This window comes from Trachypithecus francoisi, unplaced genomic scaffold (assembly GCF_009764315.1).
Source record: "Trachypithecus francoisi isolate TF-2019V2 unplaced genomic scaffold, Tfra_2.0 Lachesis_group17, whole genome shotgun sequence".
Classification (NCBI taxonomy): Eukaryota; Metazoa; Chordata; class Mammalia; order Primates; family Cercopithecidae; genus Trachypithecus; species Trachypithecus francoisi.
In genome coordinates, this window is record NW_022681462.1 from 15,888,113 (window position 1) to 15,910,518 (window position 22,406).

At 44.2% G+C, this 22,406-nt stretch overlaps 1 pseudogene; it reads right to left on the reverse strand.

Moving 5' to 3' along the window:
• Positions 1-6,793: 6,793 nt before the first annotated feature.
• LOC117062931 lies at positions 6,794-8,531 on the reverse strand (annotated as a pseudogene).
• Positions 8,532-22,406: the final 13,875 nt, after the last annotated feature.

The window sequence follows — 22,406 nt, forward strand, 5'->3', positions numbered from 1 at the left end:
TGACTCTACCACTGCTATTCCTACTACCACACTACTCTGACTACCTTAGAGCCCAAAGTTGTTTCATTTATACAGTGCTCAGTTAGCAATAAATAATAGTTTGCTTAACTATTCCTTGCTTGGAACAGCTGGCTATTTTTAAGTATTTCTGAGTCTGAGAGCAGCCTGGCCAGCATGATGAAACCCCATCTCTACTAAAAATACAAATATTAGCCGGGCATCGTGGTGGGCGCCTGTAATCCCAGCTACTCAGGAGGCTGAGGCAGGAGAATTGCTTGAACCCAGGAGGCAGAGGTTGCAGTGAGCGGAGATCACGCCATTGCACTCCAGCCTGGGTGACAAGAGTGAAACTCTGTCTTAAAAAACAAACAAACAAAAAACTTACATATACATAGACATCATGCGTGTGGGAGAAAAAAAGATAAAGAAAATACACTAAACATTAACAGTTACACAAGGGGAGTAGATTGGGCATGGAAGACATGAGAAAAAAACTTTTACTTGAAAAAAATAGACAATTTTTTAAGAGCAGTTTTAGGTTCACAGCAAACTATAGTAAGAAGCTATAGAGATTTTCCATATACTTCCTGTCCCCACATATGCCCAGCCTCCCCCACTATCAAAATCTGCACCAAAGTATACATTTGTTACAAATGGTGAACCTACATTGCACATTATCACCCAAAGTCCATAGTTTACCCTAGGGTTCACTCTTGGTGCTGTACATTCTGTGCATTGGAACAAATGTGTAATGACATGCATCCACTGTTACAGAATCATGCAGAGTAGCCTCACTGCCCTAAAAATCCTATGTACTCTGCCTATTCATCCAGGCAACCCCTGCCCCTGCCAGCTCCTGGCAACCATTGATCTTTACTGTTTCCATAGTTTTGCCTTTTCTAGAATGTCGTATAGTTGGAGTCATACAGTATGTAGACTTTTCAGATGGGCTTTGTTCATTCAGTAATATGCATTTAAGATTCCTTCATATCTTTTCATGGCTTGATAGCCCATTTCTTTTTAGCATTGAATAATACTCCATTGTCTGGATGTACCACAGTTTATCCATTCACCGACTGGAAGTCATCTTGGTTGCTTCTGAGTTTTGGCAGTTATGAATAAAGTTGTTATAAACATTCATGTGCAGGTTTTTGTGCGGACATGTTTTCAACTCATTTGGGTAAATACCGAGGAGCACGATTGCTGGATCATATGGTAAGAGTATGTTTAGTTTTGTAAGAAACTGCCAAACTGTCTTTCAAAGTGGCGGTACCATTTTGCATTTCCACATGCAATGAATGAAAGTTCCTTTGCTGTTCATCCTTGCCAGCATTTGGTGGTGTTACTGTTTTTGTTTTTAACTATTCTAATAGGTGGGTAGTAGCATCTTATTGTGTTTTAATTTGAAATTCCCTGATGCACATGATGTTGAGCATCTTTTCATGCGTCTGTGTTCCATCTGATATCTTCTTTGTTGAGGTGTCTATTTAGGTCATTTGGTTATTTTAAAAAATTGGATTGTTCATTTTCTTATTGTTGAGTTTTAAGAGTTCTTTGTATATTTTGGATAACAGTCCTTTATCAGATATATCTTTTAAAAATAATTTCTCCCACTTTGTGACTTCTTCTCATTCTCTTGAGAACTTTCTGTTTTTACTTTACACATTTCAGTATCGTTTGATTTTTTTCCTTGCAAAGGGCATACTGTGCTGTTTGTGATTGCCTTCCTATGCATTCAGAAGCATACAAATAAATAAGGTTTTTTATCAGCAATATAACTGCTTTTAGAAGGATTCCTGGTGAAAAGAAAAGATTTCTCCCAAATAGAGCCATGTTCTCTCTTGGCCCTGCCAAGAGGAGAGAACAGTAAGCATAGTGAATAACTCCCACTGGAGGTAAGGAACTTTTTAATAGCTTGTGTGTGGTTATGACTGTGTCATGTATTTCAGAGTTTAATGACTATATTATACATTTATAAGTCTGATACGGGCTTGGATAAACAGGAGAGTCTCTGCCTCCCTCAGAAGAAATCCTAATGAATTGGATTCCCTTTGGCTAAAAGAAAAAACTGGAGCCAGCTGTCTCAGTTGGAGAGAGCAAAGAGAAAAGTTAGAAAAAAGGGAATATACTTGAGGCTGGAAAAAAGACATTTGGCAGAGGATACACTTCTTCAGCTTGTGGACTTCTGTGGCCCTTATAGGAAGAGGCTCCACATTTATTCTAGTCAAAGGCCTTGGATCCCAGACCAATCGCATCATAAACTGATTGTATGACTTGAACAAGATGCTTAGTTGTTATGAGCCACAGTTTCCTCATTTGGAAAATGCAGATTCTAATAATAATAGTAACTATCTCACAGGGTTGTTATGAAAATAAATGATCTTCCTGTTCAAAGTGCTTTGTAAAGAACTAAATGCTTGTTCTAATGTGCTATGCAAATACTTTCTGGCTATATGGACAAACTGCGTTTGCATGCCTGCTGTGTGCAGAGCGATGGCTACACGGAGAGTAATGGGTGTACAAAATGGATATATTACACAAATGATAACATTATTATTATACAAGATAATGCTTGGTGCTTGCCCTCAAGAAACTTACGGACAGACCAGGCACAGTGGCTCACGCCTATAATCCCAGCACTTTGGAAGGCTAAGGCAGGCGGATTACAAATTCAGGAGATCGAGGCCGTCCTGGCTAACATGGTGAAACCCCATCTCTACTAAAAATACAAAAAATTAGCTGAGTGTGGTGGCGTGCCTGTAGTTCCAGCTACTCAAGAAGGCTGAGGCAGGAGAATCGCTTGAATCCGGGAGGCGGAGGATGCAGTGAGCCGAGATTGCGCCACTGCACTCCAGCCTGGGCGACAGAGCGAGACTCTGTCTCAAAAATAAAATAAAATAAAATAAAGAAATTTACAGACAATATAAAAAGAAAGGCTGGGTGTGGTGGCTCATGCCTGTAATCCCAGCACTTTGGGAGACTGAGGCAGGAGGATCACCTGAGCCCAGGAGTTCAAGACCAGCCTAGGCAACCCAGTGAGGCCCCATCTCTACAAAAATTTAAAAACATTAGTCAGGCATGGTGGTGCACATCTGTACTCCCAGTTACCTGGGAGGCTGAGGCAGGAGAATCACTTGAGCCCAGGAGGTTGAGGCTGCAGTGAGCCGTGATTGTGCCACTGCACACCAGCCTAGGTGACAGAACAAGACCCTGCCAAAAAAAAAAAGAATGGGCAGGTATGTGGAAAAGATAGTTCCAATACTGTTTCAATACTGTTTCACTGTAGCTCATATCAGATAATTTACCATTTAAAAATATAGGATCATGGGCTGGGTGTAGTGGCTCATGCCTGTAATCCCAGCACTTTGGGAGGCCGAGGCGGGCACATCACGAGGTCAGAGATCGAGACCATCCTGGCTAATGCGGTGAAACCCCATCTCTACTAAAAATACAAAGAAGTAGCCAGGCGTGGTGGCGGGCGCCTGTAGTCCCAGCTACTCGGGAGGCTGAGGCAGGAGAATGATGTGAACCCGGGAGGCAGAGCTTGCAGTGAGCTGAGATTGCACCACTGCACCCTAGCCTGGGGGACAGAGCAAGACTCCGTCTCAAACAAAATAACAAAACAAACAAACAAAAAAATAGGGTCATCTGTGCTGTTCATTATTATAAGAATGTTTGTCTCATCTTCCAAAGTAGATTGCAGGCTCCTTGCGGGTAAGGCCCATGTCTTCTCTTTCCTCCCACAGCAACTTATATGGAGTTCAGAAAAACCATGTCTGTTACCATTTATGGAGGGCTCTCTGTGGACTAGGCACTTTGTTAAGATCTTTTTTTTTTTTTTGAGATGGAGTCTCACTCTGTTGCCCAGGCTGGAGTGCAGTGGCGTGATCTTGGCTCACTGCAACCTCTGCCTCCTGGGTTCAAGCGATTCTCCTGCCTCAGCCTCCCAAGTAGCTGGTACTACAGGTGTGTGTCACCACACCTGGCTGATTTTTTGTATTTTTAGTAGAGACAGGGTTTCACTGTATTAGCCAGAATGGTCTCGATCTCCGGACCTCATGATCCACCCGCCTCGGCCTCCCAAAGTGCTGGGATTACAGGTATGAGCTACTGTGCCCAGCCAAGATCTTTCAGATATATTATATTATGGAATCTTTGAAACTATCCTATGAGGTAATTTTATTTTATTTATTTATTTTATTTTATTTGAGACAGAGTCTCGTTCTGTTGCCTAGGCTGGAGTGCAATGGCGCTATCTCGACTCACCACAACTTCTGCATCCCGGACTCAAGCGATTCTCCTGCCTCAGCCTCTCGAGTAGCTAGGATTACAGGTGCCCACCACCACACCCAGCTAATTTTTGTATTTTGTATTTTTAGTAGAGATGGGGTTTCATCATGTTGTCCAGGCTGGTCTTGAACTCCTGACCTCAGGTGATCCACCTGCCTCGGCCTCTCAAAGTGCTGGGATTACAGGCATGAGCCAGCATGCCTGGGCTTTATGAGGTAATTTTATAATTTCAGTTTTACAAATGAAGAAACTGAGGCACAGAGTGGAATAGCTTTCATGAGGCCTCTCAGCTGCTGAGTGGTGGGATCAAAATTTGAACCTTGATTTGTCTTTTCAACCCATATTCTTCTTTAAAAATAATTTTTATTGTGTATCTTTGAGGTTTACAACATGCTGTTATAGGATACAGATATAGATAGTAAAATGGTTACTATAGTGAAGCTGATTAACATATCTATCATCTCACAGTTACTTTTTTTGTGACAAGAGCAGCTAAAATCTACTTACTTAACACAAATTTCAGAGCAATGCGATTTTATTAACTTAGCCCTAATGTTGTACATTAGATTTCTAAATGTGTTCATCCTGCACATCTGCTATTTTGTGTCCTTTGACCTACATGTCCCCATTTCCTCTCCCCCTCCCCCTTGCCATGGTAACCACTGTTTTATTCTCTGTCTCTGTGTAATTGAGCTTTTTTTTTTTTTTTTTAAATCCACGTATAGGTGAGATCATGCAATATTTTTATTTCTGTGTCTGGCTTAATTCACTCAGCACATGTCTTCTAGGTTCATCCATGTTCTGGCGCAAATGACAGGATCTCCTTTTTTAAGACTGAATAATATTCCTGTGTGTGTGTGTCTGTGTGTGTACACATCATATTTTCTTTATCCATTTGTCCATAGATGGACATTTAGGTTGTTTCTATATCTTGGCTATTGTGAATAATGCTTCAAGGAGCATGGGAGTGCAGATGTGTTATGAGGTGGTGATTTCATCTCCTTGGGGTATTCACCCAGATGAGAAATTGCTGAAAAGCCCATATTCTTAACGACTAGGCTGGGAGTTTTGGAAATTTGTTGACTGGTTGCTAAACTAATCTCGCAGCCTGGAGTACTTAGTGCTGAGCTTAAGAGGAGGTGTGAGGTAAGGTATTAGAGAGCTCTGAGGGGTGACAGGGAGGTTTTGGGCTCTTATCGTGTTTCTGGGGGACAAGAGGACAAGAGCAGATACAGGAACGCCCTGAGAGCTTTAGCTCTAGGACAGGCCCCTAACAGGACCTGTGACCTTTGCAAGAGAAATGCGGCCACTGCCAACCTGCAGCGTGGTAGGAAGTGAGCCGGTGGATAAACACTCCAAGTTCTCTCTCTTTCACCCTTTGATTTCCTGCCACTTATATCGGTTTTATCCAACCAGATGCCAAAAGGTGAGGGAGTCAGCTCATGCTATCAGCAGCCTGGACACAGAGCAGACAAGGATGAATCTGAGGGGCAAAGAGAGCATCCTCTGCCTTTATCCACAGATGTACTTAGAAACTGCTAGGAACACAACCCACAATGCTATCCATAGGGAAATATCTAAATAAACTGTGATGTGTCCATGCTAGGAAATCCTAGGCAGGAGCTGAAAAGACAGAACAGGTCAATAGTTATGGTGTGGAGAGATTGCTGAGACCTGTTGTTGAGTGGTGAAGCAAACTGCAGAAAAATGCCTAGAGTAGGATGGCATGTTTGCAGTACTCACCAACCCCCCAACCACATACACTATCATAAGTCTATTAAGGTGCAGCGCGGTGGCTCACGCCTGTAATCCCAACACTTGTGCGGTGGCTCACGCCTGTAATCCCGACACTTTGGGAGGCCAAGGCAGGCAGATCACCTGAGGTCAGGAGTTCCAGACCAGCCTGGCTAACGTGGTGAAACCCCATCTCTACTGAAAATACAAAAATTAGCTGTGCATGATGGCGCATGCCCGTAATCTCAGCTACTCTGGGAGGATGAGGCAGGAGAAACGCTTGAACCTGGGAGGTGGAGGTTGCAGTGACCCGAGATCACACCATTGCACTCCAGCCTGGGTGGTAAGAGCGAAACTTTGCCTCAAAAAAAAAAAAAAAAAAAAAAAGGTCTATTAAATGCCCCATGTCTTTTATGGTATTTTGTTATATGTATATGTCCATATGCAAAGTTTGGAATAATATACATCGAACTGGTAAGAGTGGTTTGCTCTGGAGAGGTGGGAGGCGGTTCAAGATTCGGGGGTTGGTCAAAGGGGGCTTCAGTTGTAGTAGATAGTACTGGCTGCTTAATAACAGCCATTTCCCACTCACCCCCTTCTTTAATGCTAGCAACTCAAGTCTTGTTCAGGTATCAAAAGGCAGCATTGTGCTCAGGGAAGGTAGGTCCAGGTGTCAAATCATGATTGATCTAAGCCAAGTATGCTTATACCACTCCCCTTTGCCTGTGATTTGTCTAGGGGTAGACATGTGACCTAGTCTGCTGTTGACTTTTTTTTTTTTTTTGGCTTCCAATTCTGTTTTAATTTTGTTTCTTTGTATGTCTTTCCTTAAATATACAGTCCATCACCTTGGCTCAGTGCGTGTCACCAACAATTCTCCAAGAATTTCATAGTTTGGACCTCAGTGGCGTGGCTGGCCCCAGATTATCCATACAGGGAGGCCTGCACCTGTGACAGTCAGCTGCAGCAGGGGGCCGCCCATCTTCTGTGCTTTGTGGTACATATCTGTGTCGCCAAAGCAGCGGCCCCAGTACAGCAAGCCTTCCTTCTTCTGCTTCTCCTTCCAGCAGTTGTTCCAGAGGTTGGCGATATAATCATCTTCCACATTCGGTTTGACTGTTTGGAGGCTGGAGCCTGTGTACTCCTCAGAGAAAGTGCTCAGGTGGTCAGTGACTTGCCTGTGATGTGGCCCACAGACAGTCTTAGGCTCAGACTGTAGGGTAGACTGGAGACCATGAGCTGGCTGAGAGCTGACACGAGGATGAGGATGGGCATCAGCTGCACAAACACCCCTAGCCCGCAGTCACTCTGTTTCTCTCTGGGGCCCTGCCTTTGTTGGGAGGTATATGCTGCCATTGCTGTAGATGTGGACTTTACTAGAAGGGAAGCCACTGCCAAAGAACATGTTGAAGAGGTGTTCCGGGGAGATGTCAGCCTCAAAGCCGCGGTGGAAGTCCCCTGCCGACGCCGGGCCTGGCTGCCTGGCTCCTGTTATCGCCGAAGTGGTCAAACTGCTTTCCCTCTCTCTCTTTCTTTCTTTCTCTCTCTCTCTCTCTCCCTTCCTTCCTTCCTTCCTTCCTTCCTTCCTTCCTTCCTTCCTTCCTTCCTTCCTTCCTTCCTTCCTCCTTCCTTCCTTCTCTCTCTTTCCCCCCTCCGCCCTTCCTCCCTCCCTCCCTCCCTTCCTTCTTTCTTTTCTGAGACAGTCTTGCTCTGTCGCCTAGGCTGGAGTGCATTGCTCGATCTCAGTACACTGCAACCTCTGCTTCCCGGGTTCGAGCAATTCTCCTGCATCAGCCTCCTGAGTAGCTGGGATTACAGACATGGGCCACCATGGCCGGCTAATTTTTGTATTTTTAGTAGAGACAGGGTTTCACCATGTTGGCTAGGCTGGTCTCAAACCAGCTGGTCTCAAACTCCTGACCTCATGATCTGCCCACCTCGGCCTCCTAAAGTGCTGGGATTACAGGCATGAGCCACCGAGCCCGGCCATACTGCTTCCTCTTCTCCGGGTTGCTGAGTACTGTATATGGTGTGCCAATGACTTTGAAAGCTTCAGTGGCGCCAGGTGCATGATTCTTGTCTGGGTGGAATTTGAGGGCCAGTTTGTGGTAGGCCTTCTTCAGGTCCTCATCTGAGGCCCCTCTACTCGCCCCCAGGATCTCATAGTAATCCTTACATTGCTTGACCCTTTCCACAGCTGCAACTCCTTCTGCAGTGTAGCCTTTGGTGCTCTCTCCTCCTCCAGCTTCACCATTGGCCTAGGGAGCATCGGTCCCACCTGCTTTCCTGTGGGTGGCATGTGTTGCGTCTGTGGGTTGGGGCTAGTCACCAGCAGTTTGTGGTTCCTAGTTGAGGGACTCCATCAAGATGCAAACTCGCGGCATTGGGTATAGCCACTGTGCCTTCTCCAGGAAGAGGAGCGCCTGGTCGGGCTGGTTGCGCTGGATGGCCTTGAGGGCAATGCTGATATAGAGCTCGGCTTCATCCTTGTTGGATTACATGGCAGAACCAGAGTATGGAAACTGCTGGTGACTTTTAAGAAGTATTTTTGTTGCTGTTGTTCTAATAACAGACAGGGTATAGTAGATGAAGTAAGTAGATGAAGGTGAAGAGTTCTGCTTCTCCCTTTCCTTTTTGCCTTGGGATGGAGTTTTTGGAAATGTGATGCTTGGAGTTACAGCAACCATCTTGTGACCCAAGGGAAAAGGCCAGGAGAGGCCGGGCATGGTGGCTCACGCCTATAATCCCATGACTTTGGGAGGCCGAGGCGGGCAGATCACAAGGTCAGGAGTTGAAGACCAGCCTGACAAACATGGTGAAACTCTGTCTCTACTAAAAATAAAAAATTAGCTGGGTGTGGTCCGAGCACCTGTAGTCCCAGCTGCTCGAGAGGCTGAGGCAGGAGAACTCCTTGAACCTGGGAGGCAGAGGTTGTGGTGAGACAAGATTGCGCTCCTATACTTCAGCCTGGGCAACAGAGCAAGACTCCATCTCAAAAAAAAAAAAAAAAAGGCCAGGAGAAATGGAGAAATGTAGAGACATCAGCTTAGCATCTTATTTTTTGTTTTCATTTGTTTTGTTTTGTTTTGTTGAGACGGAGTTTCACTCTTGTTGCCCAGGCTGGAGTGCAGTGGCATGACCTCAGCTCACCACAACCTCCACCTCCCCAGTTCAGGCAATTCTCCTGCCTCAGCCTCCTGAGTAGCTGGGATTACAGGGATGTGCCACCACGCCTGGCTAATTTTGTATTTTTTTTTTTTTAGTAGAGGTGGGGTTTCTCCATGTCGGTCAAGCTGGTTTTGAACTCCTGACCTCAGGTGATCCACCAGCCTCCGCCTCCCAAAGTGCTGGGATTATAGGCATGAGCCACTCCACTCTGCCTTTTGTTTATTTATTTATTTATTTTTTGAGACAGGGTCTCTTGCTCTATCACTCAGGCTGGAGTTCAGTGGCACCATCATAGCTCACTGCAGCCTCAAGCTCCTGGGCTCAATCCATCCTCCTGCTTCAGCTTCCTGTGGTGGAAACCATAAGTGTGTGCCACCACACCTGGCTAATTTTTTATTTTTTATAGAGATGGGGGTCTGACTATATTGCCTAGGCTGGTCTCGAATTCCTGGGCTCAAGCAATCCTCCTTGCCTCAGCCTCCCAATCTGCTGGGATTATAGGCATAATCCTGGCCCACCCCAGCATCTTGATACCTTCTTCCTTTTCCAAAGCAGAAACTTTTTCTCCAAACTTATTGTTACTTGAGATATGTAAAAGCCTTTGTTTCTTAAACTACTGTTAGCCAGGTGTTCTGTTACAATAAAACACATCCTAACCAACATAGCAGTTTAATCTGAAGTGATGTATTTTATTTATTTACTTATTTATTTATTTTGAGACGGAGTTTCACTCTTGTTGCCCAGGCTGGAGTGCAATGGCACTATCTCAGCTCACCACAACCTCTGCCTCCCAGGTTTAAGTGATTCTCCTGCCTCAGCCTCCCGCGTAGCTGGGATTACAGGTGCGTGCCACCACGCCTGGCTAATTTTGTATTTTTAGTAGAGACGTGATTTCTCCATGTTCGTCAGGCTGGTCTCGAACTCCCAATCTCAGGTGATCCGCCTACGTCGGCCTCCCAAAGTGCTGAGATTACAGGTGTGAGCCACCAAGCCCAGCCCTGAAGTGATGTATTTTCTCAGTAGAATGTATTCATGCATTACTTGTGTAATTACACATTTTTTGAAGGAGGGTAAAACCCCTTAGGCATTTGTACTTCATCTTCAGAGTTGACCTGATCCACCTTCTGCTGACTCTCTGACTCCCTCTACCCTTCAGGGCTCTTGTTTGCCTCTGCTGCTGGTCTCTGGGCTGCCAGCTGAATTGCTTTGATTGACAACTCAGGTGTACAAGACTTTTGGAATGCACACTTTAGCCTTCCTGGGGCTGCTCCATCCTTCGTACTCCCTCAGGCTGGGGGACCCACTGTTTGGGGCTGCCCTTTCCACGGCACTTTCTTCAGGGAGGGACTTGCCTTTTGGTAATTGACCCCCCCTCGCCCCCACCACTTCTCTTCTGGGGAGATGGAAGAGCTGCAGCATAGGAAAAGCTGGGGAACAGGCCCAAAGCCAAGGGTCCCGGAGTCCAGGTGGGATTCCTTTGGCTCTGGCCCTAGGCCTGGCAACTGAATATTATAGAGAAACTCATTCTAGGTTTCTCCAGGGGTTCTTGCATCACCTGTGATTTCTGAGGATGCTTTTAAATCACTAGTATTCACTGCCTCGACTGGAACTTCTGTACACTGGATTTTATTCCCCTCAGCTATGAGGGCTTGTGAAAATATCTTAAAGAGTAGAGTAAGTAGCTCGGGCAGGCTTGCGTTTGTGGAAGGCCACCCTCATGGATGGAAGACTGGTGGGAGGTCCTTGTGATAGGCTGAGGAAGAGAGGCTGAGGTTTCAGTTGGGGCCCAAGTTGGGGATGGAGGGGAGGAGATGGGTGTGTTTCCCCCTTCCCTTCTCTGCGGGCAATGCTCCACATATGGTGGCCAGGAGAGTTTTCTGCATTCTTCAAAGCACGAGCAGAAATCTTTTGGACGCTGTTTCCACGGGTGTTTCGGGGAGCTCTCTGTAATAAGGGTTCCCTTTGTGGCAGCTGGCAGTCAGTTCCAAGCTCATCATTTTGTTGCAGCAGGACTTGGCAAGGGCATGGGAGAACAGGACTTCTGTTCCTTTTCCACTCTGAGCTCTGCACCCCTACCTATGAGGGCTACCTCTTTCCTCCATCCCATTCCAAATGTCCTCTTCTTGCTTGTTCTTTTGTCCAAACCTGTGGGAGGCTGCATTCAAGTTCACAGAAAAGGGGTACCTGTAGTCAAAAAGGGTAGGAGGATGGGAGGAGAGGATTAAGGAAAAGCCAACTTTTGCCTCAGATGCCCGGCTGCTTTATTATGCATGCTTTCCTCTTTCTCACTGTTTTTTGGAAAGGCTGAAAATAAACACTTTTGTAATACTGACTTGTAGTTCACACTTTCCTGACAAGTTACTCAAACTGCAGCCACAGCCCCTTAAAGAGAAGCTTGACGCAAGCCTTATTCAGCAGGCGCTTTCTAATTCAGAATGTTCCGAGGCAGTTGATCTTGTTACTTCTAAACTAGTGAAGGGGCCGAGGAGGGGGCACATTGCTTAACCTGGGAGCCATGGGCCAGCACTCACCACCAGCGAATCCACCAGCATCTCTATCACAAAGTCAAGCTTTTGAGACTGCTGGGTCCTCAGGGCTGTTACTCAGCACACTTATTCAAGAAATGTCACAGAGTCATCAAAAATCTCACTTGGAAGAAACTATGAACATCTCTCAATTCAAGATCCTTTTTCTGTAGGCCAGAGAAGTGACTTTCCTGCTCACAATGAACAGAACTATTAGTGGAGGAGCCAGGGATACAGCCGCAAACTCTGGAAACTTCCCATTGAGCCATGCTTTGTTAATTTCATGGATTTGATTTATTACATTTCAGTTTTTATCACAAAACCTTTCAAACATACACAAAAGTTGAGAGAAGAGTATAATGAACATCTGTGTACCCGTCACTCAATGTCAATACCAGTCGCTGATTTGATGTTGTCTTATCTAGTCCCCATTTTCCCCTACTGCAACCAGATAGACATCGTAACACTTTATCCACGAGTACAGCAATATGTGTCTCTAACAGAAAGCTTTAAAAAATACTGTAACCATAGTTACCATTATCACATCCACAAAATTAGCGTTATTTCTTAGTGTCATAATACCTTCGAACTCAGTTTTCTCCAGTTGTGTCAAAAATGTCTTTTTGCAGTTTGTTTAAATGAGAATCCAAACAAGTCCACACACTGTGTTCGCTGACATTTTTTAAGGGCTTTTATACTGTCATGGTCCCTCCCCTATACCTTCCCCTTGCCATGTGTTTGTTGACATAGTTGGGTCATCTGTCCTTCAGAACTTCCCACGTTCTGAATGTGGCTGGTATATTCTGCTAGTGTCCTTCAACCTATTTTTCCATCCTGTTTCCTGTACATTGGTGCTGAAGATGTAGACAACAGTGATTCTCAGCTGGGGGAGACTCTGCTTCCCTCACCTCCCAGGGGACATTGGCAATGTCTGGAGACTTTTGGTTGTCACACCTGGGGGTGGGGGTGCTACAGGCATCTAGTGGGTAGAGGCCAGGGATGCTGCTAAACATCCTGCAGTGCACAGGACAGCTGCCCACAAGGAAGAATTGTGTGTTCCAAATGTCAGCAGTGCTGAGGTTGAGAAACCCTGACCGGGAGACTTGAGATTCAAGTTTTGCTTTTTTTTTTTGGCAACGATATTTCATAGGTGGAACCGTGTACTTCCTGCTGCATCGTTATCAGGAGGACACTGTGTCTGATGTTAAGGTGATGTTAAGGTTGATCAGTGGATTCAGGAGGTGTCAACCTCACACATCATAAAATTAGCCAAATGGGCATGTTTTGAGAGTAAAAGGGAGTGCTATTAATAGATGAAAACTGGGAGTGTTTCTGGCAAACACAGACATGTGATTATCCTACCCATTGATTTTTCAAGAACTTTATTCATCTCTAATGAATTTTCTTTCACTTTTTCCCCAGTTTTAATCAAAGTTACATGGGCACATAATTTTTTTATTTTTAAATTAATATATTTTTAAGAGACAAGGTCTCACTCTGTTACCCAGGTTGGAGTGCAGTGCTTGATCATAGCTCACTGTAGCATCAAACTCCTGACTTCAAGTGATCTTCCCACCTCAGCTTCCCAAATAGCTAGATAGATGCGTGTCACATGTCTGGATAATTTTTTTTCTTTTGTAGAAACAGAGTCTTGCTACATTACCCAGGGTGGTCTGGAACTCCTGGCCTCAAGTGATTCTCCCACCTTGGCCTCCCAAAGTGCTAGGATTACAGGCATAAGCCGCCATGCTCAGCCCACGGGCACATAATTTAAAGAGCCACATAATTCTCCTACACTTGTTGCTGCAGTAATTTCCTTATTCCTCCCTATTTTCCTTTCCTAGGAGGCAACCACTTTCAATTCTTTCAGCTGATTCTTGTAATATTTATCCTCACACATCCTAATTTGCTTAAATTGCTACTTCATGATTTTTCTGGTTTTGGCATTTTAAAAGGACTTCTTTCTAAAGAATATAATTTATCTTTCTGACAGTGCTCTCCAGCCCCCTGTACAAGCCTTTCTTGACTTTTCATGTCCTCAGAACAGTGAAATTCTAATTTTAGCTGTCTGCTTATATTTAAGAGTTGAGTATTAAAAAGCCAAATGGAGGCTCTGCTCTTATGAGTGGAACTTGTTGACTGCTGTCTTCCCCATAGGGTTATCTGGCTCTGCTACCTCCAATGTCAGGATGTTTGAGTATTTCTTCTTGGGCCAGTAAGTCTTCCAGTCTTCTGCTCAAGGAGATAGACCTGGCTGCCAGTGTCCTGGGACCCGGGGTGGGGGCTACAGAGCAGTGAGTCTCAGCATTCATTCTGTGGACTTTCCTTTTTTTGTTGTAATTCCTTGCCATCCATGGTGCCCGCTGTCCTCCAGTCAGTCCTTAGAAGCTCCATTAACTTCCTCCAGAGAATAAACCTTAAGCCTGGTGGCAGGATTGTGGGAGGGCAGTTGCTCAGTTGCACGGAGTTGGGGAAGGCAGCTAAGGATCAAATTGTTATTTTTTTTAAAAAACAGCTTTATGGGGATATAATTGACATAAAATAAATGTGACTTATTTAAAATGTGCAATTTGATAAGTTTTGACATATGTATATACCCATGAAATTATAAACAGTTGGCCGGGCGCGGTGGCTCAAGCCTGTAATCCCAGCACTTTGGGAGGCCGAGACGGGCGGATCACGAGGTCAGGAGATCGAGACCATCCTGACTAACACGGTGAAACCCCGTCTCTACTAAAAAATACAAAAAAAAAAAAAAAAAAAAAAAAAACTAGCCGGGCGAGGTGGTGGGCGCCTGTAGTCCCAGCTACTCGGGAGGCTGAGGCAGGAGAATGGCGTAAACCCGGAGGCGGAGCTTGCAGTGAACTGAGATCCGGCCACTGCACTCCAGCCTGGGCGACAGAGCGAGACTCCATCTCAAAAAAAAAAAAAAAAAAAAAAAAAAAAGAAATTATAAACAGTCAAGATAATGAGCACCTGGGCATGGTGGCTCATGCCTGTAATCCCAGCATTTTGGGAGTCCAAGGGAGGAGGATGGCTTGAGTCCAGGAGTTTGAGAACAGCCTGGGCAACAAAGTGAGACCTCCCTCTCTACAAAAAATTTAAAAATTAGCCGGGCGTAGCCAGGCGTGGTGGCTCACGCCTGTAATCGCAATACTTTGGGAGGCCAAGGCGGTTGGATCATGAGGTCAGGAGATCGCGACCATCCTGGCTAACACAGTGAAACCCCGTCTCTACTAAAAAAAATACAAAAAATTATCTGGGCTTGGTGGTGGGCGCCTGTAATCCCAGCTACTCGGGAGGCTGAGGCAGGAGAATGGCGAGAACCCAGGAGGCGGAGCTGGGAGTGAGCCGAGATCGCGCCACTGCACTCCAACCTAGGTGACAGAGTGAGACTCCGTTTCAAAAAAAAAAAAAAGAAAAAAATTAGCTGGGCATGGTGGTGCATGCCTGTAGTCCCAGCTACTCAGGAGGCTGAGGTGGGAGGATCACTTGAGCCTGGAAGGTCGAGGCTGCAGTCAGTGAGCTGTGATCACACCACAGCCCTCCAGCCTGAGTGACAGGGTGAGACCCTGTCCCCCACCCAAAAAAAATAAAATAAAATAAGACAGTGATCATATTAGTTGCCCCTCAAGTTTCCGCTGCCTACTCAGGCAACTGTTGATCTGCTTTCTGCCACTAGATTGGTTTGCATTTTCTAAGATTTTATGTAAATGTAATCATATAGTACTTGCTCTTTTTAGTGGGGAGGGATTCTGCCTTTTTTCACTCAGCATAATTACTTTGAGATTCATTCATGTCGTTGAGTATATCAATAGTTCATTCCTTTTTATTGTTAAGTAGTATCTCGTTGGATTAATACACCAAAATTTGTTTATTCATTTAGTTGTTGATGGATATCTGGATTGTTTCCAGTTTTTGGTTATTACAAATAATGCTGCTATGAACATTCATGTTCAGGTCTTTGTGTGGACATGGTTTTTCATTTTTCTTGGGTTAACACCTAGGAATGGAATGGCTGAGCCATATGGCAGGTGCATGTTTAACTTTTTTTTTTTAGTTGAACTTTGAACAACATGTTTAACCTTTAGTGAAACTGGCACACTGTTCTCCAAACTGGTTGTACCATTTCATATTTCCACCAGCAGTAACCAGAAAGTTCTAGGTTGCTCAACATCCTTGCCAACATGTGATTTGGTCAGTTGTTTAAATTTTAGATATTCTAATGAGTATGTAGTGGTATCTCATGGTTTTTATTTGCATTTCCTAATGACTAATGATGTTGAGCATCTTTGCATGTGCTTATTTGCCATCTGTATATCCTCTTTGGTAAATTGTTCAAATCTCTTGCCCATTTATAAAATTTGGTTGTTTTGTTTTTTTTTATTGAGTTTTGAGATTTCTTTACATATTTTGGATACAAATCTGTTATCAAATATGTGACTTGCATATATTTGCTCCTAGTCTGCAGCTTGCCTTTTCATTCCCCTAACAATGTCTTTTAAAGAGCAAATGTTCTCAGTTTTATTTCTTTTTTTCTCCATAAGAGATTTTAGAATCTTCCATAAATGTTCTTAATTTTGATGAAGTCCAATTTATTGATTTTCTTTTATTGATTTTGCTTTTGGTGCTGTTTCTAAGAAATATTTGCTTAACCCAAGGTCACAAAGAGTTTCTCTTGTGTGTGTGTGTGTGTGTTTCCTTAGATATTAATAGTTTTAGGTTAGGTCTGTGATCCATTTTGAGTAAATTATTTTTAATTAATTTCTTTCTTTCTTTTTTTTTTTTAAGAGACAGAGTCTCGGCCGGGCGCCGTGGCTCACACCTGTAATCCTACCACTTTGGGAGGCCAAAGTGGGCGGATTGCCTGAGCTCAGGAGTTCATGACCAGCCTGGGCAACATGGTGAAACCTGGTCTCTACTAAAATATAAAAAATTAGCCGAGCGTGACAGCATGTGCCTGTAGTCCCAGCTACTTGGGAGGCTGAGGCAGGAGAATTGCTTGAACCCGGGAGGCAGAGGTTGCAGTGAGCCGAGATCGCACTGCTGCACTACTCCAGCCTGGGCGATAGAGCGAGATTCTGTCTCCAAAAAAAAAAAAAAAAAAAAGGAGACAAAATCTCACTCTGATGTCCAGGCTGGAATTCGGTGGCATGATTATAGCTCACTGCAGCCTTGAAGCCAGGGCTGAAATGGTCCTTCCACCTCAGCCTTTGGAGTAGCTGGGACTACAGGGGAGTGCCATGTTCCTGAACCATTTTCAGTTAATTTTTTCTGTGTAGTGTGAGATGGGTCAAAGTTCTGGGTTTTTTTTTTTTCTTTTTTGTACATGGATATCCAATTATTTCAACACTATTTGTCAAAAAAGACTGTTTTCCCCATCAAATTGCCTTTGCATTTAAGCGAGTTACTGTTTCTTAGTCTCTAATCTATTTTTCTATTTGTCTCTTTTGAATTCAGTACCACACTATGTTGATTATTGTAGCTTATATTAAGTCTTAAAGTTACATAGGGTAAATTCTCCATATTTATTCTTCTTTTTCAAAGTTGAATTGGTTATTCTAAATCTTTTGCATTTCTAAATGAATTATATTTTTATTTTTTATTATCTTTTTTTTTGAAACAGAGTCTTGCTCTGTCATGCAGGCTGGAGTGCAATGGCACGGTCTCAGCTCACTGCAACCTCTACCTCCCGGGTTCAAGCCATTCTCCTGCCTCAGCCTCCCAAGTAGCTGGGACTACAGGCATGCGCCACCACACCCGGCTAATTTTTTTCTTTTTGGTGGAGACGGGGTTTCACCTTCTTGGACAGGCTGGTCTTGAACTCCTGATCTCAAGTGATCTGCCCACCTCAGCCTCCCAAAATGCTGGGATTATAGGCATGAGCCACCATGCCTCCCTCCACCCCTAACCCCCCCCCCCCCCAAGTAGCAGTGGTGCGAACACGGCTCACTGCAGCCTCCACCTCCTGGGCTCAAGTGATCTTCCTGCTTCAGCAACCTCCCTCCACCCCTAACCCCGCCCCAAGGCATGGGCCACCGCGCCTGTCCCTAAATGAATTATATGATCAGCTTGTCAATTTTAAAAAGCACATTGTTAATGTAAAAATGAATCATATAATGTAAAATGTAAATGTTAATGTATACATGTATGTATGATTTAATGTGTAATATAAAAAATATAAAAAGCTTGCTGGGATTTTGACTTGGATTTATTATAGCTATAGATCAAATTGGGGAAAATTTACATCTTACCAAGTTCAGTGTTGGATATAAGTGGTAACAGCAGACATTCTTTCCTTGTTCTGATATTGGGGAAAGCAGTCAGTCTTTCACCATTAAGTATGATGCTAGCTGTAGGGTGTTCGTAGTTATATCCATTATCAGATTGTAGAAGTTCCCATCTGTTCCTAGTTTGTTGAAAATTTTCATCAGGAATGGAGGTTAAATGCTTATTTTGAGCTGGTCACATGGTTTTTCTTTTTAAATTTTTGTTTGTTTGTTTTGTTGTTTGTTTGAGACAGAGTCTCACTGTGTCACCCAGGCTGGAGTGCAGTGGCGTGATCTTGGCTCACTGTAACCTCCACCTCTGGGGTTCAAAAGATTCTCCTGCCTCAGCTTCCCGAGTAGCTGGGTTTACAGGCACCTGCCACCACACCTGGCTAATTTTTTTGTATTTTTAGTAGAGATGGAGTTTCACCATGTTGGCCAGCCTGGTCTTGAACTCCTGACCTCAAGTGATCCTCCTGCCTTGGCCTCCCAAAATGCTGGGATTACAGGTGTGAGCCACCACACCTGACCTTTAATTTGTTAATATAGTGAATTAAATTGATTGATTTTCAAATGCTTTTTTTTCTTGGAGACAGGGTCTCACTTTGTCTCTCTGGCTGGAGCAGTGGTGCGAACACGGCTTACTGCAGCCTCGACCTCCGGGGCTCAGGTGATCTTCCTGCTTCAACAACCTCCCTCCACCCCTAACCCTGCCTCAAGTAGCTGGGACTATAAGCATGTGCCACTGTGCCCGGCTAATTTTTTTTTTTTTTTTTTTTTTGTAGAGACGGGGTTTCGCCATGTTGCCCAGATTGGTCTTGAACTCCTGAGCTCCAGCAATCCTCCACCTCGGCCTCCCAAAGTGCTGGGATTACAGGCATGAGCCACCATGTGCAGCCAAGATTTTTCTTTCCTTTTCCTTTCCTTTCCTTTTCCCTTTCCCTTTCCCTTTCCTTTCCTTTTCCTTTCTCTCTTTCTCTCTTTCTCTCTCTCTCTCTCTCTCTCTCTCTCTTTCTCTCTGTCTCTCTCTCTCTCTCTCTCTCTCTCTCTCTCTCTCTCTCTCTCTTTCTTTCTTTCTTTCTTTCTTTTCTGACGGAGTCCGGCTCCGTACCCTGGGCTGGAGGGCAGTGGTGCAATCTCGGCTCACTGCAACCTCCACCTCCCGGGTTCAAGTGATTCTCATGCCTTAGCCTCCTGAGTAGCTAGAACTGCAGGCACGCCACCACGCCCAGCTAATTTTTTTGTATTTTTAGCAGAGACAGGGTTTCACCATGTAGGTCAGGTGGGTCTTGAACTCCTGACCTCAGGTGGTCTGCCTGCCTCGGCCTCCCAAAGTGCTGGAATTACAGGCGTGAGCCACTGTGCCCCACCCTGAAATTTTTCAAATGTTAAAGTAATCTTGCAATTCTGGGATAAAGCCTTTTTGGTTAAAATATATGATTCTTTTTGTATATAATTGAAATCAATTTGCTAAATTTTGTTTTAAGAAATTTGCACCTACGTTCGTAAGTTTTCTTTTCTTTTTGAGACGGAGTCTCGCTCTGTCACCCAGGCTGGAGTACAGTGGCGTGATCTCGGCTCACTGCAAGCTCTGCCTCCTGGGTTCAAGTGATTCTCCTGCCTCAGGCTCCCAAGTAGCTGAGATTACAGGCATGTGCCACCACGTCCAGCTAATTTTTGTGTTTTTAGTAGAGACAGGGTTTCACCATGTTGGCCAGGATGGTCTCTCGATCTCTTGACCTTGTCAAGAGACGCCTGCCTCGGCCTCTCAAAGTGCTGGGATTGCAGGCGTGAGCCACCGTGCCTGGCATAAGTTTTCTTTTCTTGCAATGTCTTTGGTTTGATTCATAGAATGCTGATTTCATAGGACTCCCCCGCCCCATCCCCACTTTAGCTTTCTGGAAGAGTTCATGTAGAATTAGTATGACCTCTTTAAAATTTTGGTATTATTATTATTTTTTTCTTCTGCTTACTCTGAGTTTCACTTTCCTGTAGTTTCTTAAGAAAGAAGGAAGCTGAGGTTGTTGATTTGAGCACTCTTTTTCTCCTACTTTAGACAGTTGAGTGCTATGGATTTCCCTCTAAGTTCTGCATTCCCTGCACCCCACCCATTTTGATATGTTGTGTTTTCTTTTGCGTCAGTTCACAATGCTAATTTGTCTTTGATTTCTTCTTTGACCCATGGGTTAAGAAGTGAGTTATTTAGTTTTCAAACATTTGGGTGTTTTTGAGATTTTATTTATTTATTTGTTTATTTGTTTGTCCAAGAGGCATTTTGTTTGTAAATCTCTATTACATCTCTAGAAAAAGAATGCTAGAATTTTCCCTCCTCTGTGTTTTTGTCTTGCTTCTTTATGGTCCATGATGCCAGCTGAGGCTGTCAGTACAATGAAACCAAACTGGTGGGATGGAAGAAGATTACTCTGCCATTTTTCTGGATCTTTGAGTTGCACATCAAATCTGGGGCTGATCACGCCACACTTGTTTAGCCTGCCTGTAAGGCAGCTCTTTGATCATCAATGATTTTAATTTTGCCGATGTAACCATGCTTCATCATCACAGTGAAAAACTGGACGATGACTTCGGAGCACAGCCTAATAAGAACCTGAGTTCGTGGCCTCTCTTTTCAGCATTGTTGATGCTCTTGAGAGCATCAGCCTGAACATTCATGCACACCATTGTGGTGGTGCAGAGAGATGAAGGAAGGAGGACGGGAGGGGAGAGCACACAGTGTTACTGAGATATATTTTTCTTATTGATTTCATTTTGGTCACAGAGCATACTTTGTATAACTTGAACCCTTTAACATTATTGAAATTCATTTTATGGCCCAGAATTGGACTATTTTGGTAAATGGTTTTTGTGTACTAAAAAAAATGTATATTCTGCCAATCTTGGGTGGACCTGGAAACTTTCTCAAGTCAGTAAGCCGGGGGACTCAAAGAGCTCATTATGTTTATTTCCTGTCTCTAAGGAATTGGTATACTTCATTGCCTTATACTCAATGTCTTCAGAACAACTGTTTCATATGTTTGTCCGTTTTATAAGTTGCATTTGGTGGAAGAAGAGTAAATTTGGTCTGCTATTCCATCTTAGCCAAAGTGGAAGTCTCTTTGAACTGCTTTTTAATTGAGTTTTCAACCAATATTCCTTTGCTAGCCCTACCTTAACCTTCCACTTCCAGAAGCAGCTGGTACTGACTATTCCTGAACCTTTTCGGTGTTGTTAGATGTCAGTTGTGTTGTTGCTTGGCTTTTCTCACTGCGGATTGTGGAATCTAATAAACACTCTAGCAGAGTTATTAAAGCAGTGCTGACACTACACAGGGACCCTGAAATTAGACAATTATGGCTGAAACGGGACCTCAGACTCGTATACCAACAAGGGCTCTCTAGGGAGAGAAAATGATTGAAAACATGGGTGCAAGATAACTGGAAGGGGTGGGGATGAACACAACTCAACTTGTTTAGACAACTCTGCTCCCATCTCTTGTGACCATGGAAGAAAGGCCTGGTGCTGCCAGATCTTCTAGGAAAGTTTCAGAGAAGCTGGAAACCCACATAACTTTATGTAAAATTACCTTTCTTTCTTTCTTTCTCTCTGTCTCTCTTTCTCTCTCTCTCTCCCTCCCTCCCTCCCTCCCTCCCTCCCTCTCTCTCTTTCTTTCTTTCTCAGAGTCTTGCTCTGTCACCCAGGCTGGAGTACAGTGGTACAATCTCGGCTCACCGCAACCTCCGACTCTCTGGATAGAGCCATTCTCTTGCCTCAACCTGATGAGCAGCTGGGACTACAGGCGCGCGCCACCACGCCCAGCTAGTTTTTGTATTTTTAGTAGAGACGGGGTTTCTCTATGTTGGCTAGGATGGTCTTGATCTCCTGTCCTCGTGATTCACCCGCCTCGGCATCCCAAAATTCTGGGATTACAGGTGTGAGCCACCGCACCAAGTTCAAAATCAGCTCTTTAAAAAATCTTGACAACTCATCCAAATTTAAAAGAATGTCAAGAGCCAAATGAAAATCCACCTAAGGATGGGATGACAGCTCAGGATTTGCATTTCTGTTTCTCTTTCGCATTTTCCTGCTCCATTATGTAGGGATGTGGATATTCACTGGCCTTTGGGGACTGAGCATGGCTGAGTCTCTATGGGTAGCAAGGAAAGGGCAGACTTTCTATGAAAACCAACTGAATCATGGAATGAGAGAGCTGGAAGTGACCTTAGAAAAATGTGGTCAAACCCCAGGATGTTACGCAAGAAGCACCTAAGGCTTAGAAAAGTCAGGTGACTTCTCCAAGTACAAAGACTATATTAGTTAATAGTTGGGCTGAGTCTGCATCTAGTTGCCTAGCCAAATTTTCTTTCTTCTGTGTTCCATAAGAGCAAGAGATATGTCAGTATCCTTAATGCAATTCTTGGTGCAT